At 44.1% G+C, this 14415-nt stretch overlaps 1 pseudogene; it reads left to right on the forward strand.

Moving 5' to 3' along the window:
* The window catches only part of LOC136388274 (zinc finger protein 878-like), a 44263-nt pseudogene that overhangs the window by 26999 nt on the left and 2849 nt on the right, over nt 1-14415 (forward strand).

Consider the following 14415-nt stretch of genomic DNA (forward strand, 5'->3'; position numbering starts at 1 on the left):
AAGCAGTGGTCCTTTGCTAGTTCACGAATATTTCATCTGCTGATCTCTCTCTCTGCACCCCTGACTCACAACAACAATAATCCATCCAAGATAATTGTGTTATTTATTTTTTATTACCTACAGGTTTGATTGAGCTCCTGATTTAAATTGATGGTATAAACTAAGTTTGCTCTGTTGTTCTGATTCTATTTTGAATTCTTTTTGTTATTAAGCTCTGTACCCTCTGTACCTGTTGCTTGTTAACCTTGGACACAAGTTATTGTCGAACCATACACCTTCCATCAGGTGTGAGAGACAATATCCAGAAAATGTCCTTATGATGTCAAGGGACAAAAGGATGCTGAAGCTGGAAGACCTGCCTATTGATCAGTGATGCTTTCAGAGAAAGATCTTGATTAAAAGGGAGAGTTTAAAGGGCTATGATCAGTTGGAAGAGTCTGTGAGAGGCGCTAGGGCTTATGGGAGGAGTTCTTGCACTATGTAACCCTCAGAACCCTACAGGAACAACTCTGCTTACAACAAAGCTCTATGTTTGTAACTGCCCTCCTCTTAACTTCCTTCTTCCTTTCTATAAATACTTCTCCTAGTATACACTGCTTGCTGGGCAGTGTGTGCACATGACTTGCCATGTCTGCATATACTGGATTGCATTTCTTTCTTTTTCCCAAATAAATCTTTTTTGGTGACAAATGAAGATAAGTAAGCCACTCCCCAAGGCCAGCTGTGAGGAAGCCAAAAACTCATTAATCGGTCCTGATATCTTTCCTTCCTTCTTTCCTTCCTTCCTTCCTTCCTTCCTTCCTTCCTTCCTTCCTTCCTTCCTTCCTTCCTTCATTTCTTTTTCCTTTCTTCCTTCCTTCCTTTTTTCTTCCTTCCTTCTTCCTTCCTTCCTTCCTCCCTCCCTTTCCTCCTTCCTTCCTTCCTTTCTTCCTTCCTTTTTTCCTTCCTCCCCTACCCCCCTTTTTTTACAGCCAATTAGCCACTAGACTGTAGGTACTGCTGTCTTCAAGATTTACTTTGAGGCCTTACCTGTGGTGGCGCAGTGGGATAAAGCGTCGACCTGGAACACTGAGGTCGCCGGTTCGAAACCTTGGGCTTGCCTGGTCAAGGCACATATGGGAGTTGATGCTTCCTGCTCCTCCCCCTTCTCTCTCTCTGTCTCTCTCTTTCACTCCACTCTCTCACAAAAAAATCAATAAATAAAATATTTAAAAAAAATATTTACTTTGATGGGCTTAAATTTTATGCCTTTCAGTTATGCATGTGTGCTAGCAAAATATGACTGTTGTGTGTGTGTGTGTGTGTGTGTGTGTGTATGATCTTCCTTTATTTGAATACTAAAAAACACACCCCTGCATGGAATTTAACATGCTAATGAGATATGCCATGCCAGAAGCAGCATGTAGTTCCACTGCTCAGGTGCCAAAAGTCCCTGCCTCTATATACTTAAACGTAACACTTAGACATCTTTCTTGCCTCAACTTCCTTAAAACTGTTCCCTGGCTTTTGTTCAGAGAGCAGCATTTCTTCTTTTCCCTTTAAATGTTGTCTCCCTTGGTGTATGAGCTATTTAATAAACCTTCACCTGAGTCCTAATTCTTGTGGTGAATTCTCTTCATTTCTACCTTGGGATTTCCTGAGAACTCAGGATGATTTAGTGGTAGAATTCTCACCTGCCGTGCAGAGACCCTGGTTTGATTTCTAGCCAAAACTGTATATTGGTTTCTTGTGGTCTCTTTTTATTTCTATCCTGGGAGATCGCAAGAACCCAGGGCTCTGGTAGCAGAAATACTAGTCAATACTGATTTTCAGTGGGCACAATGGAATATTCTTCAATCATAAAAACCAAGTATTGATACATGCTACCACAGGGATGTGCCTTGAAAAAATTATGATAAGTGAGTGAAGTCAATCAAGAAGACCATATAGCCCTGGCCGGTTGGCTCACTGGTAGACCGTCAGCCTGGCGTGCAGGAGTCCCGGGTTCGATTCCCGGCCAGGGCACACAGGAGAAGCGCTCATCTGCTTCTCCACCCCCCCTCCTTCCTCTCTGTCTCTCTCTTCCCCTCCCACAGCCGAGGCTCCATTGGAGCAAAAAGATGGCCGGGGCGCTGGGGATGGCTCCTTGGCCTCTGCCCCAGGTGCTGGAGTGGCTCTGGTCGCGACAGAGTGATGCCCCAGATGGGCAGAGCATCGCCCCCTGGTGGGCGTGCCAGGTGGATCCAGGACGGGCGCATGCGGGAGTCTGTCTGACTGCTTCCCCATTTCCAGCTTCAGAAAAGTAAAAAATAAAAATAAAGAAGACCATATAGCGTGACCAGGTGGTGGCGCAGTGGATAGAACATTGAACTGGGATGCGGAGGAACCAGGTTCCAGACCCCAAGGTCGCCAACTTGAGCACGGGATCATCTGGTTTGAGCAAGGCTCACCAGCTTGAGCCCAAGGTCACTGACTTGAGCAAGGGCTCACTTAGTCTGCTGTAGCCCCCAGTCAATGCACATATGAGAAAGCAATCAACGAACAACTAAGGTGCCACAATGAAGAATTGATGTTTCTCATCTCTCTCCCTTCCTGTCTGTCTGTCCCTATCTGTCTCTCTCTCTGTGTCTCTCTCTGTCACAAAGAAAAAAAAGACCATATAGCCTGACCAGGTGGTGGCACAGTGGATAAAGCACTGGCTTGGGACACTGAGGACCCAGGTTTGAAACCCTGAGGTTACCAGCTTGAGTGTGGGCTCATCCGGGTTGAATGCAGGGTTGCTGGCTTGAGCATGGGATCATAGACATAACCCTATGGTTGCAAGCTTGAGCCCAAAGGTAGCTGGCTTGAAACCCAAGGTAGCTGGCTTGAGCAAGGGGTCTCTGGCTCAGCTGAAGTGCTTCCCCCACCCTCCATCAAGGCACATATGAGAAAGCAATCAGTAGACAGCTAAACTGATACAACTATGAGTTGATGCTTCTCATCTCTCTCCCTTCCTATCTGTCTCTCTCTCTTTCTTTCACCCTCTCGCTAATAAAAAAGAAAGAAAAAGAAGAAGAAGAAGACTATATATTACATAATGCCATGCATGTGAAAAATCCGAATAGGGAAAATTATGGTAACAAAGAAGATTGGTGATTGTCCAGAGGTAGGGATTGAAGGAGGATGACAGGAATACTGAGAATGATAGCTAAATTGTACAATGTGTGTAGGTATATCAAATCATCATGTTGTAATCTTTAAATATAATTTCATTAGTTAAGGCTCTGGCTGGTTGGCTCAGTGGTAGAGCGTCAGCCTGGCATATAGATGTCCCTAGGTTCGATCTCAGTCAGGGCACACAGGAGAAGCGACCATCTGCTTCAGCAATCCCCTCATCCCCTTCTCTCTCTTTCTCACTCTCTTCCCCTCCCACAGCCATAGCTCCATTGGTTTGAGCACGAGTGCATGAGCCTGGGTGCAGAGGATGTCTTCCTCGAACCTGCTTCAGGCTTTAAAAATAGCTCTGTTGGGAACATGACCCCAGAAGGTGGTTTCCAGGTGGATCCCAGTTGCAGCACATGTGGGAGTCTGTCTCTCTATCTACCCTCCTCTTGTTATAAAGTACCGCACCCCAGATTCTGAAAGGCACTGTACCTCATTTCATCAAGTTCATGTAGAGACACCCAGTCCAGATGAATTTTGAAGAGTTTTATTAGAGGAGAAGATTTATTAATATGCCGGCCGCATATGGCTGACACGGGGCATCTGCAAGCCCAAATCATGCAGCCCCAAAAATAGTTTGATAGATATATGAAATTCCAACAGCCCTTTTGCTGTTCCACCTGGCAACCTGACCTACCCTTACTTACTGGATAATCGCCCCTGAGGCAGAAGAGTTCCAGGAAGCTGGTCAACCTTCCCCAAGAAGGAGCATTCCAGAAAGCTGAAATCCTAAAACTGAAAAAGGGAACATACCAGAATTTTTGACTCAATACTCCCTCAGGCTCTCCCAAGCCCTATAAAATTCACCCCTAATCTGTAACTAGTGCCCTTCTCCCTCGAAGAAGTGCCCAACAGGGTTCCTTTCTTCCTTTCAATAAAGCCTGTTACTCTGGTCTTTTCCGACTCCCATGGATTCCAATATTTGGTGCCAAAACCCAGGACAGGGTACTAACTGCCTGGACGATCCCTCTTTGCCGTCCAAACTTACAACCAGGGATGCAATGGGCAGCGGCAGCTCGTCCCAGGCTTACTCTCTGATTCTGTTTGGACGTGTAATTGTAGGTTGATTGGCCGGTAATCTGTCTCTGTCCTGAACCCCTGCTGGACCAGAAAGGTAAAGAGTTTCTCCCTTCCCTCTCCCGGCTCGCTTTAATTCGACCCATAAATCCCTAATCCATCGTCGGACGGTTTTCTCCGGTCAGCCTCACATTTTGAGGGGTTTGCCATATTTCTGTCCCAGGGACAGCACATTCCAAAAGTCGAAGCTCTTAGCCAAATCCCTCCACATTCTCTTTGAGCTCCTTCTTGGGCAGTGATGATCCCTAAGTAGGACAAATCCACATTCCCAGGAGAGCTTTCTCCTTTGAGATTGTGATTGCAGGCGGGGAATCCCTCTCTATATCACTAATCTCCACATTGAGCTCTTCGTCATTAAAGGCGTCTGACCAAACCCCATTGGGCTGTCTTCTATTCATTTTCTTTTGCCATACTGCCTGGCCACAATATAAACTAAACAATGTCTCCCATTGGCCTGAAAACGGGACATTCAATTACAATATTCTGAGAGACCTTGACAACTTTTGCCATTGGACTAGGAAAACTTCTGAAATTCCTTACATGCAGGCTTCCTTCTACTTTCACTCCTGTCCTTAATTTCTGTACTGCTTTTCTACATGCAAGCCGATTTTGGCCAAAGAAACCTCACCTAAAACCGCCACTCCTAATCTTTCCTTCTCTGCGGACTTTTTTTTTCAACTCTCTCTCCCTCCTGCCTGATCCCCCAAGGCACCCCTTTCTCAGGAACCCTCTCTGGTCCCTCTGCAAATCTCTTTCACTCGAGTCTCTTCCCTCCAGAAAGCCCCCTCCCTTCGCAGGATTCTGTGTCTTATTCACCTGCAAATACCATTCTCTTTCTCTTCCCCTGCTGGCCAGGGGCCCCTCACTTCTCCACTGTGTTCTTAAACCCCTCCTCCCTCCTTACAAACTGCAGGCTCTGCCTTTCTTCTCCTCGCCCCAACCCCCCTCCTCACAGACTACAGCTATGCCCTTCTCCCCCTCGTCCTCTCCCCTCCCTTCAGAGCTCCAGTACTTTAACCTTCTCCTCCTCCTCCTGCAAATTCTGACCCTCCTTCTTTCCACCCAGCTATTCACACTGTCCATCCATCTGCTTTCTCTCTTCCTCCCCTCTATGCTGACAACTCCCTGCCATCTCGAAAAACTTAAAAAGCAAACGACTGAAAGTATCTGAGTATCTGCAGGTTCCCTGATCCCCTAATTTTTGTGAGCAGTGTATATCTATTTATGTATCTTTTTTAAAAATATATTTTTTAGATTTTATTTATTCATTTTTAGAGAGAGGGGAGAGAGTCAGATAGAGAGAAGGGGGGAGGAGAAGGCATTAACTTCCATATGTGCCTTGACCAGGCAATGGTAGGGGTTTCGAACTGGCAACCTTCGCATTCCAGGTAGACGATTTATCCACTGCGCCACTACAGGTAAGGCTGTATTTGTATATCATATATATACCTTTAAAATATGGCCATTCATGACTATGTGGAGAAAAGGGCAAACAAGGAAAATATTGGTACTATTTCAGATGCACCACGAATGACAAACAGTGGATAATACTGTGAGAAGAACTGCCATTTGGGAACAAGGGAGAGACCTGGAAATTTAGAGATCTGTCACCAGCCCCAGGAAGAGTTTGGCTGGGGGAATAAGGTTGTGGATTTGACACTGTAAGGTATTTTTCCCCACCAAGGAAGAAGTGTGAAAGACAGTATAAAATAGTTCCAAAGAGGCAAGAGAGTGGTGAATTTAAAAAAAAGATTCTAGTATTACCAATTCTTTTGTTAATGAATTGTAGTTTCACTATTTTCTTCCCTTCAGCTGTGCAGGAAGTTTCTGAGGTCTGTTCTTTACTTTTAGGTGTTTTCAAATGAAATTCCAGAGCTTAGATTTGCAAAGCAGATGTATTCAAATGTGATTATTAAAAAACAATGCCTTGCCATAGAAACAGTAATTAACTGACACCTTTTCTTCTGAATGGAACAGATACCTGAGTTTTTCTGGTTTAACTTTTATTAAAGTGAGTTACAGTATTCTTCTCCCCTTTCCATATATATTTTATTATGTGAGAGGTGGGGAGGCAGAGACAGACTCTGCATGTACCCCAACTGAGATCCACCCGGCAAACCCCATCTGGGGCTGATGCTTTGCCCATCTGGGGCTGCTGGCAATCGAGCTCTTCTTAGTGCCTGAGGTAGAGGCCATGGAGCCGTCTTTAGCACCCTGACTGTGAATTGAACCCGGGACTTCTACACTCCAGGCTGACACTCTACCGCTGAGCCAACTAGCCAGCCCCCTCCCCCACTTTCCATATTATCAGTGGACTTGAGTGATTTTCCTGGATTGTCCAAACATTGGGTTTATGTAATTTAATCTGTTGTGGTACTGGCTTCTCCAGTGGGGAGGGGGGCCTGTGGCCAACAACACTACCTAAGGCCTCTCTTGAGCCTGGAAAGGGAAGTAACTGAAGGCCCAGCTGGTTCTTCCTGGGGGGCCTCCCCTACAGGTGTCCTCCCTGCTCATACCCATCGTGAAAGGAGCCTGTACCCTGAGAAAAGCAACTGAAACCTAGAAAGTTGAGAGTGCACGTGCACAAGGAGGAGGAGTGGGGATGACACCCTTTCTGAGGTTGTGATTTCTTAAATCTAGACATTTTTAGACTTACATTTGAATTTTTCAACTGCAGTGTAGGTGTGCTCAAAGTATAATTTTTGCACATGGGAAAGTCTGTGAAGATCAGGTGGACAAAGGGTGAATTGGGGAGTTTATTTGGGTCAAAACATTGTTCAATGTCAAGCTGAGAGTTTCCTCACTGTGAGAACCCAGGCTTCCATGCTCATAGCAGAGGGGAGCATGGGGGAGCTCCCAGAGCTCATTCCAGGGCCCACTCAGCTCTCCCTCCCTTTTCCCCAAGGACTGACCCACTACAGCAGTTCTGTTTCAAGGTGCTTGTCCAGGCCTTAAATTTTCAATTATGTTCATCTGAGTGTGGGTTTTCTTCTGAACGGTAAGGGAAGCAAGCTGCTTATCTGTTTTCTAATATTTGTGAGGGTTTCCATTAAATTCCTTTCACCCTTTGTCGGAGCACACCTGCTCCACAAGGGATGATTTCTCAGTAAGATCCCCAAGGTGAAAAAAGCCCAAGGAGCCAAGAGCAAGTGATGCATGCTTCAAGACTTTATTCGTGCTCATTCTGCTGCTCCTAGGCTACCAGTGCAGGCGTGCAAATATATAGGGTTTACAGACAATAGTGGCTAGGTACCAACATTACATCAACCATTACATCAGTGTGGTGATGTCAGCTTGCTGTGTTAGCTAGCCTGTGCCCTAAAAGGCAGTCTTCTGGGTGCCTGATCTAGAAGTGCCTGGGAACCAAGGCTAAACTAGCCTAAATATATGGGGGAGCTGGCACCCGAGAGGGCTGCCCAGCACAGGGAAACTAGTACTGCTTGCATTTTCTCATAAGACCCAAAGCTCACATCCTGGCTTTCTCTATGAGGGACCTCACACCCTTGAATATTGAAGTCCTTTGATTCCAATTTCCATTAGCACTTGGGCTTTTGAAGTGTAGTTAAATAAGAAAGACAATGATTGTAGAACAAAATATAATTTTTGTTTTATTTAAGCAGCACATAAAGTGTATTTAAGTACTCAGGTGCTTTTTCCAGTTTTAGGTCAGTATTTGTGAGTCTTTGACTCTAGAGAACTTTGACATTTGAGAGCCTTTAGCCCTATACTATTCCTAAGGCAGATGAACTTCTATTTTAATTGATGAGGAAAACACCTCAAGGCTTATGGAAATCTCTTCAATTCCTAGTACATTTAATGGCTTAATTACAAACCCCTACTGCCTTTTTTTTTTTTTTTTTTTTTGTCAGAGAAGCAGAGAGATCGGAAGGGAGAGAGATGAGAAGCATCAACTTATAGTTGCATCACTTTAGTTGTTCATTGATTGCTTCTTATACATGTCTAGAATGGGGGACTCAAGCTGAGCCAGAGACCCCTTGCTCAAGCCAGCAACCTTAGGCTTCAAACCACTAACCTTGGGCTCAAGCCAGCGATCATGGGATCATGTCGAAGATCCCATGCTCATCTGGCAACCCTGCGCTCAAGCTGGATGAACCTGTCCTCAAGCTGGCGACCTTGGGGTTTCAAACCTGGTACCTCAGGATTATAGGTTGATGTTGTTATCTAGTATGTTGCCACCAGTCAGGCCATTTGCCTCTTGAAGGAGATCTTTCTTAACTCTAATTCTTGCTAATTATGAATAAAGGGCCTACAAACATTCACATGTAGGTTTTTGCATAAAGGTTTGTGTAAGGCAGGGGTAGTCAACCTTTTTATACCTTCCGCCCACTTTTGTATCTCTGTTAGTAGTAAAATTTTCTAACAGCCCACCTGTTCCACAGTAATGGTAATTTATAAAGTAGGGAAGTAACTTTACTTTATAAAATTTTTTTTTTGTATTTTTCTGAAGCTGGAAATGGGGAGGCAGTCAGACAGACTCCCGCATGCGCCTGACCGGGATCCACCCGGCACACCCACCAGGGAGCGATGCTCTGCCCATCCGGGGCATCGCTCTGTCGTGACCAGAGCCACTCTAGCGCCTGGGGCAGAGGCCAAGGAGCCATCCCCAGCGCCCGGGCCAACTTTGCTCCAATGGAGCCTTGGCTGCGGGATGGGAAGAGAGAGACAGAGAGGAAGGAGAGGGGGAGGGGTGGAGAAGCAGATGAGCACCTCTCCTGTGTGCCCTGGCCAGGAATCGAACCCGGGACTTCTGCACGCCAGGCCAATGCTCTACCACCGATCCAACCTGCCAGGGCCTATAAAATTTATAAAGCAGAATTACAGCAAGTTAAAGCATATAATAATAATTACTTACCAAGTACTTTATGTCGGATTTTTGCTAAGTTTGGCAGAATAAATCTTTATAAAACAACTTACTATAGTTAAAGCTATCTTTTTATTTATACATTGGTTGCTCTGCTACCGCCCACCATGAAAGCTGGAACGCCCACTAGTGGGCGATAGGGACCAAGTTGACTACCACTGGTGTAAGGTTTCAACTCCCTTTGGTCAATACCAAGGAATATGATTTCTGGATCTTACTATATGTAGTAAGAGTATATTTAGTCTTGACAGAAAGTTTCTGTCTCCAATGTAGGTGTACCTAATCCCATTCCCACCAGCAATGAATGAGAATGACCTGCAACTTCACATCTGTACCAGTATCTAGTGTTCTGAGTATTTAATAAGTATATATGGTGACATCTCATTATTTTATTTGTGGTATCCCAGTGACATATGTCAGGCATGTTTTCATTTTTTTTAGGTGAAAGGAGGAAAAATAGTGAGGCAGACCCCCACACACACCCCAACCGGGATCCACCTAGCAATCCCATCTTGGGTTGATGCTCAAGTACTAAGCTATTTTTAGCGCCTAAGGCCATCCTCAGCACCTGGGGCCAACACTTCAAGCAATTGAGCCAAGTGCTGCAGCAGGGGGAGAGTGATGGGGAGAAAAGCAGATGGTCGCTTCTCTTGTGTGTCCTGACAGGGGATCAAACCCAGGACATTCATACACCAGAGTGAGGCTCTATTCACTGAACTACCTGCCAGGGCAAAAGCATGTTTTCATATTTCTTATTTCTCATCTGTATTTTTCTTTGGTGAGTTGTATGTTCAGATCTTTTGTCCATTTTAATTGGCTTATTTGTCTTCTCATTGTTCAGTTTTAAGAGTCCTTTGAATATTGTGGATACTCATCATTTATTAGATAAGTATTTTACAAAAGATTTTCTCACCTGGGAGCACAGTGGATAAAGTGTCAACTTAGAACACTGAGGTCACCAGTTAAAAACCCTGGGCTTGCCTGGGTCAAGGCATGTACATTCCTGTTCCCCACCCCCTTTCTCTCTCCTCTTACTAAAATCAATAAATAAAATCTTAAGAAAAAAAAAAGATTTTCTCATACTGAAAAACCTCTTGAAAAAAGAGGTGTTTCATTTTAATGAAGTAAAACATTTGGTTTTCATATCTTATCTAAAATATATATATATCATTAAACACAAGATCACCTAGATTTTCTCATATATTACATTTTAGGAAGTATTTTTACTTTTGCATTTTACATTTAGATGCATAATCTATTTTGAGTTAATTTGTGTGCAAAGTATAAGTCTGTGTCTATATTGTGTGTGTGTGTGTTGTATGTAGATATCTATTATTTCCAGCATGGTTTATTTAAAAGACTTTTTTTTTGTTTGATGGGTGGTGGCGCAGTGGATAGAGCATTGACCTAGGATGCTAAGGTCCCAGGTTCCATGCCCTGAGGTCACTGGCTTGAGTGTGGGCTCACCCAGCTTGAGCATGGGATCATCAACATGATCACAAGATCACTGGCCTGAGTCCCCCCACCCCAGTTAAGGCTAATATGAGAAGCAATCAGTAAATACAATAACTAAAAAATGATGCAGCCTGACCAGGCGGTGGCGCAGTGAATAGAGCATTGGACTGGGATGCGGAGGACCCAGGTTCAAGACCCCAAGGTCACTAGCTTGAGCGCGGGCTCATCTGGTTTGAGCAAAAACTCACCAACTTGGATCCAAGGTTGCTGGCTCGAGCAAGGGGTTACTCGGTCTGCTGTAGCCCCACAGTCAAGGCACATATGAGAAAGCAATCAATGAACAACTAAGGTGTCGCAACAAAAAACTAATGATTAATGCTTCTCATCTCTCTCCATTCCTGTCTGTCTATTCCTATCTATCCCTGTCTCTGACTCTGTCTCTGTAAAAAAGAAAAAAGAAAGAAAAGATGCAACTGCAAATTGAGGCTTCTCATCTCTCTCCCTGTCTCTCTCCCTCTTTTTCTCAAAGAAAATATAAAAGGTCCTGGCAGGTTAGCTCAGTCTGTTAAGAGTCATCCCAAAACAACAAGGTTGCAGGTTTAATCCCTGGTCAGGGCACACACGGGAGGCAAGCAATGATTGCATGACTGAGTGGAGTAACAAATTAATGCTTCCCTTTCCCCTCCCCTCCCTCTCTTTTTCTTTCCCTATCTCTTAAGAAAAAAAGAGGCCCTGGCCGGTTGGCTCAGCGGTAGAGCGTCGGCCTGGCGTGCGGGGGACCCGGGTTCGATTCCCGGCCAGGGCACATAAGGAGAAGCGTCCATTTGCTTCTCCACCCCCACCCCCCTCCTTCCTCTCTGTCTCTCTCTTCCCCTCCCGCAGCCAAGGCTCCATTGGAGCAAAGATGGCCTGGGCGCTGGGGATGGCTCCTTGGCCTCTGCCCCAGGCGCTAGAGTGGCTCTGGTAGCGGCAGAGCGACCCCCCCGGAGGGGCAGAGCATCGCCCCCTGGTGGGCAGAGCATCGCCCCTGGTGGGCGTGCCGGGTGGATCCCGGTCAGGTGCATGCGGGAGTCTGTCTGACTGTCTCTTCCCGTTTCCAGCTTCAGAAAAATACAAAAAAAAAAAAAAAAGAAAAAAAAGAAAAATTAAGCCCTGTCCAGATAGCTCAATTGGTTGCAGTATCATCTCAGAGCGTGGAAGTTGCTGGTTCAATTTCCCAGTCAGGTCACATACAGAAGCAGCTCAGTGTTGCTGTCTCTCTCTCCTTGCCTCTCTCAAAATAAAATAAAATAATAAAAATAAATTTTAAAAATGAAAAAATAAGTTTTTTTTTCTTATATTGCCTCTATTTAATTTGTCAAATATCAGTTTCCTGTATTTGTGTACCTCTATAGGGAACCAGTTGACATATATTCTTCAACCTGGCTACTTCAGGCATTATCTCTGTTATTGTGGGGGTTTTCATAGACAGTTGTATCATATGAAAGAAAGACAATTTTGTTTCTTGCTTCTCATTCTTTATGCCTTTTATGATATGGCTGGGACTTCCAGTACAGTGTTGAATGGAATTGGTGAGAGGAAACCTTGCTCTTCTCCTCAGCTTACCATACAAGCATCTAGTTTCTCGCTAAGTATGATGTTAGCAATAGGTATTGTGATGTTCTTTCTCAAGGAGAGAATTTTACTCTATTACTAGATTATCATGAATGCATGTTAGATGATATAAAACCCCTCCTCTTGTTCATTTGCCCTTTTCACTTCCGATATTAATAATTTCTACCTTTCCTTTTCATTATCTTGACTAGATATTTATCAATTTTATTAATTTTTTTCAATGGACCAGCTTTTGGTTTTCCAAACTAGGAGATTTTTTTTCTTTCACACTTTAAACATTTAAAAATAAATAAGTAAATAAACAGACACATTATTCCACTCTCTTCTTGCTTGCATGATTTCTGAGAAGTCTGATTTCTTTTTTTTTTTTTTTTCTCTCTCTCTCTATACCTAAAGTAGGTTTTCCCTTCTGGTTATTTTTCAGTATATTTTTATCTTTGAGGTTTCTCTAGTTTAAACAAACATACTTGGTGTGCATTTCTGATGTTTTCCATATTTAGTGTTCACTAAACTGCTTTTTTTTTTCCTTAGAGGAGAGAGACAAGGGGTGGGGGGTTGAGTAGCAGGAAGCATCATCTTGTAGTAGTTGCTTCGCGTAAGTGCCTTGACCACGCAAGCTGGGGGTTTCGAACCAGTGACCTCAGCCTTCCAGATCAACACTTTATCCGCTGCGCCACCATAATAGGCCAGGCTCACTGAGCTTCTTAATTGTACAATTTGTTGACTATGATTAATTTTAGGAGAATCTCAAGTGATTACTATTTACCTATTTTGTCTGTTCCCTTGTCTTTTTCTTTAGGTATTTCCATTATGTGTATTTTAATCTTCTGTAATTGCTCCACAGTTCATGGATATCATGTTTTGTGATGTTTGTTCTTTTCATCTTTGCATTACAGGTCTTGATAAGAACAGAATATTTGGGGCATACTGTATTTTAAAGTGCTGATTTATTTTCTCTTTTGCAATGTTGAAGATGGTGGTTTGATTGTGACCACCATCCTCAGATGAATCTAAGAAAAGTTGTTCATTTGAAGGGTTCTTGGTTTTCCTATGAGGTCTGTAATGATGGCTTCCAAGTTCTTAAAATGTCCAACCAGAAACCAGAATTTTCTGACTTCAGTTTTCAATGATTGACAGGTGACAGCTTTCCAGTCTCATCCCTCCTCATTCTGCTTTGACCCACATTTACAAAACGTGATAAGGGCCTTGGTGCTCTTTCCTTTAAAGGTGTCAGGAGATTCAGTCCTCTAAGGTCCTGCTCGTGTGTGTGACCCAGAGCTCTAACCGACCCCCTGACTTCAATTATACAAAAAGTCCAGGCATCTCTTCTTGCTCTCAAGCCATTTCCTGCCTGCTGGAGCGGCCTGCCGTGCTCTCCCCACAGTTACCGACGTAACAAACCCTTCCTACCGTCCTGGCTGTGTGCAGCCAGCAGCTCAGGGATTGGACATAGGTTCAGGGCTTGAGATACACTGCTGCCTTACTCCACGTGGGAGCTGGGAATTAGAGAACTTGGGAGTGCAGCTTCCAGGTTGGCTGGTCGGGAAACACTTTCTTCTGCAATTTGAAAATGGAGATTTTATGGTGTTTTGGAGAAAAGCACTGTTGAGTCCTTCATGTGTGTTGTACTCATGGGCAGATTTGCCTTCAAACCGTTGTGGATTTCAATGAACACAATTGCAATTGGCAACTCTCAACCTGTTCCTTCGTTCCTGCCGTAAAGAGCACTTCTGGCGTATTGTTACTGTGTGTGCCGCGTCTGCCGGTGATTGGCTGCAAGCAGCCCTGAGGCACAGAGTATAGGGATTTTGAGGTTTAAGATGTGCCTTTTTCCTAGTGCCTGAACTCTATAAATTCCAATTAACTTTATAGCCCCTTATATTGGTCAGAGAGAGAAAGTCAGAACTGCCACTGTGGGACATACTATACAAGACGAAAATAGTAGCTTTTTACAAAAATATTTCGATTTTTCCAGCTCTGTCTGGCTACTTCCAAAGGCCCTAAGTACTTCAGGGATGATCATGGCCAGCTAGACCTTATTAAAAGTTGGATTTCCACTGGTCTCTCATAGTCTCATGTTTGGTGATGAGAATAGAAGAAAAAGATTCCATTTTTTAATTGATTAAAATTTTATTCAGATTTGACCCTCTGCCTCATGGAGAGCTGTAAATAATGGGTAATAAGGAAGGAGATAAAAGAGTTTT

Source organism: Saccopteryx leptura, chromosome 1 (genome assembly GCF_036850995.1).
Source record: "Saccopteryx leptura isolate mSacLep1 chromosome 1, mSacLep1_pri_phased_curated, whole genome shotgun sequence".
Classification (NCBI taxonomy): domain Eukaryota; kingdom Metazoa; phylum Chordata; class Mammalia; order Chiroptera; family Emballonuridae; genus Saccopteryx; species Saccopteryx leptura.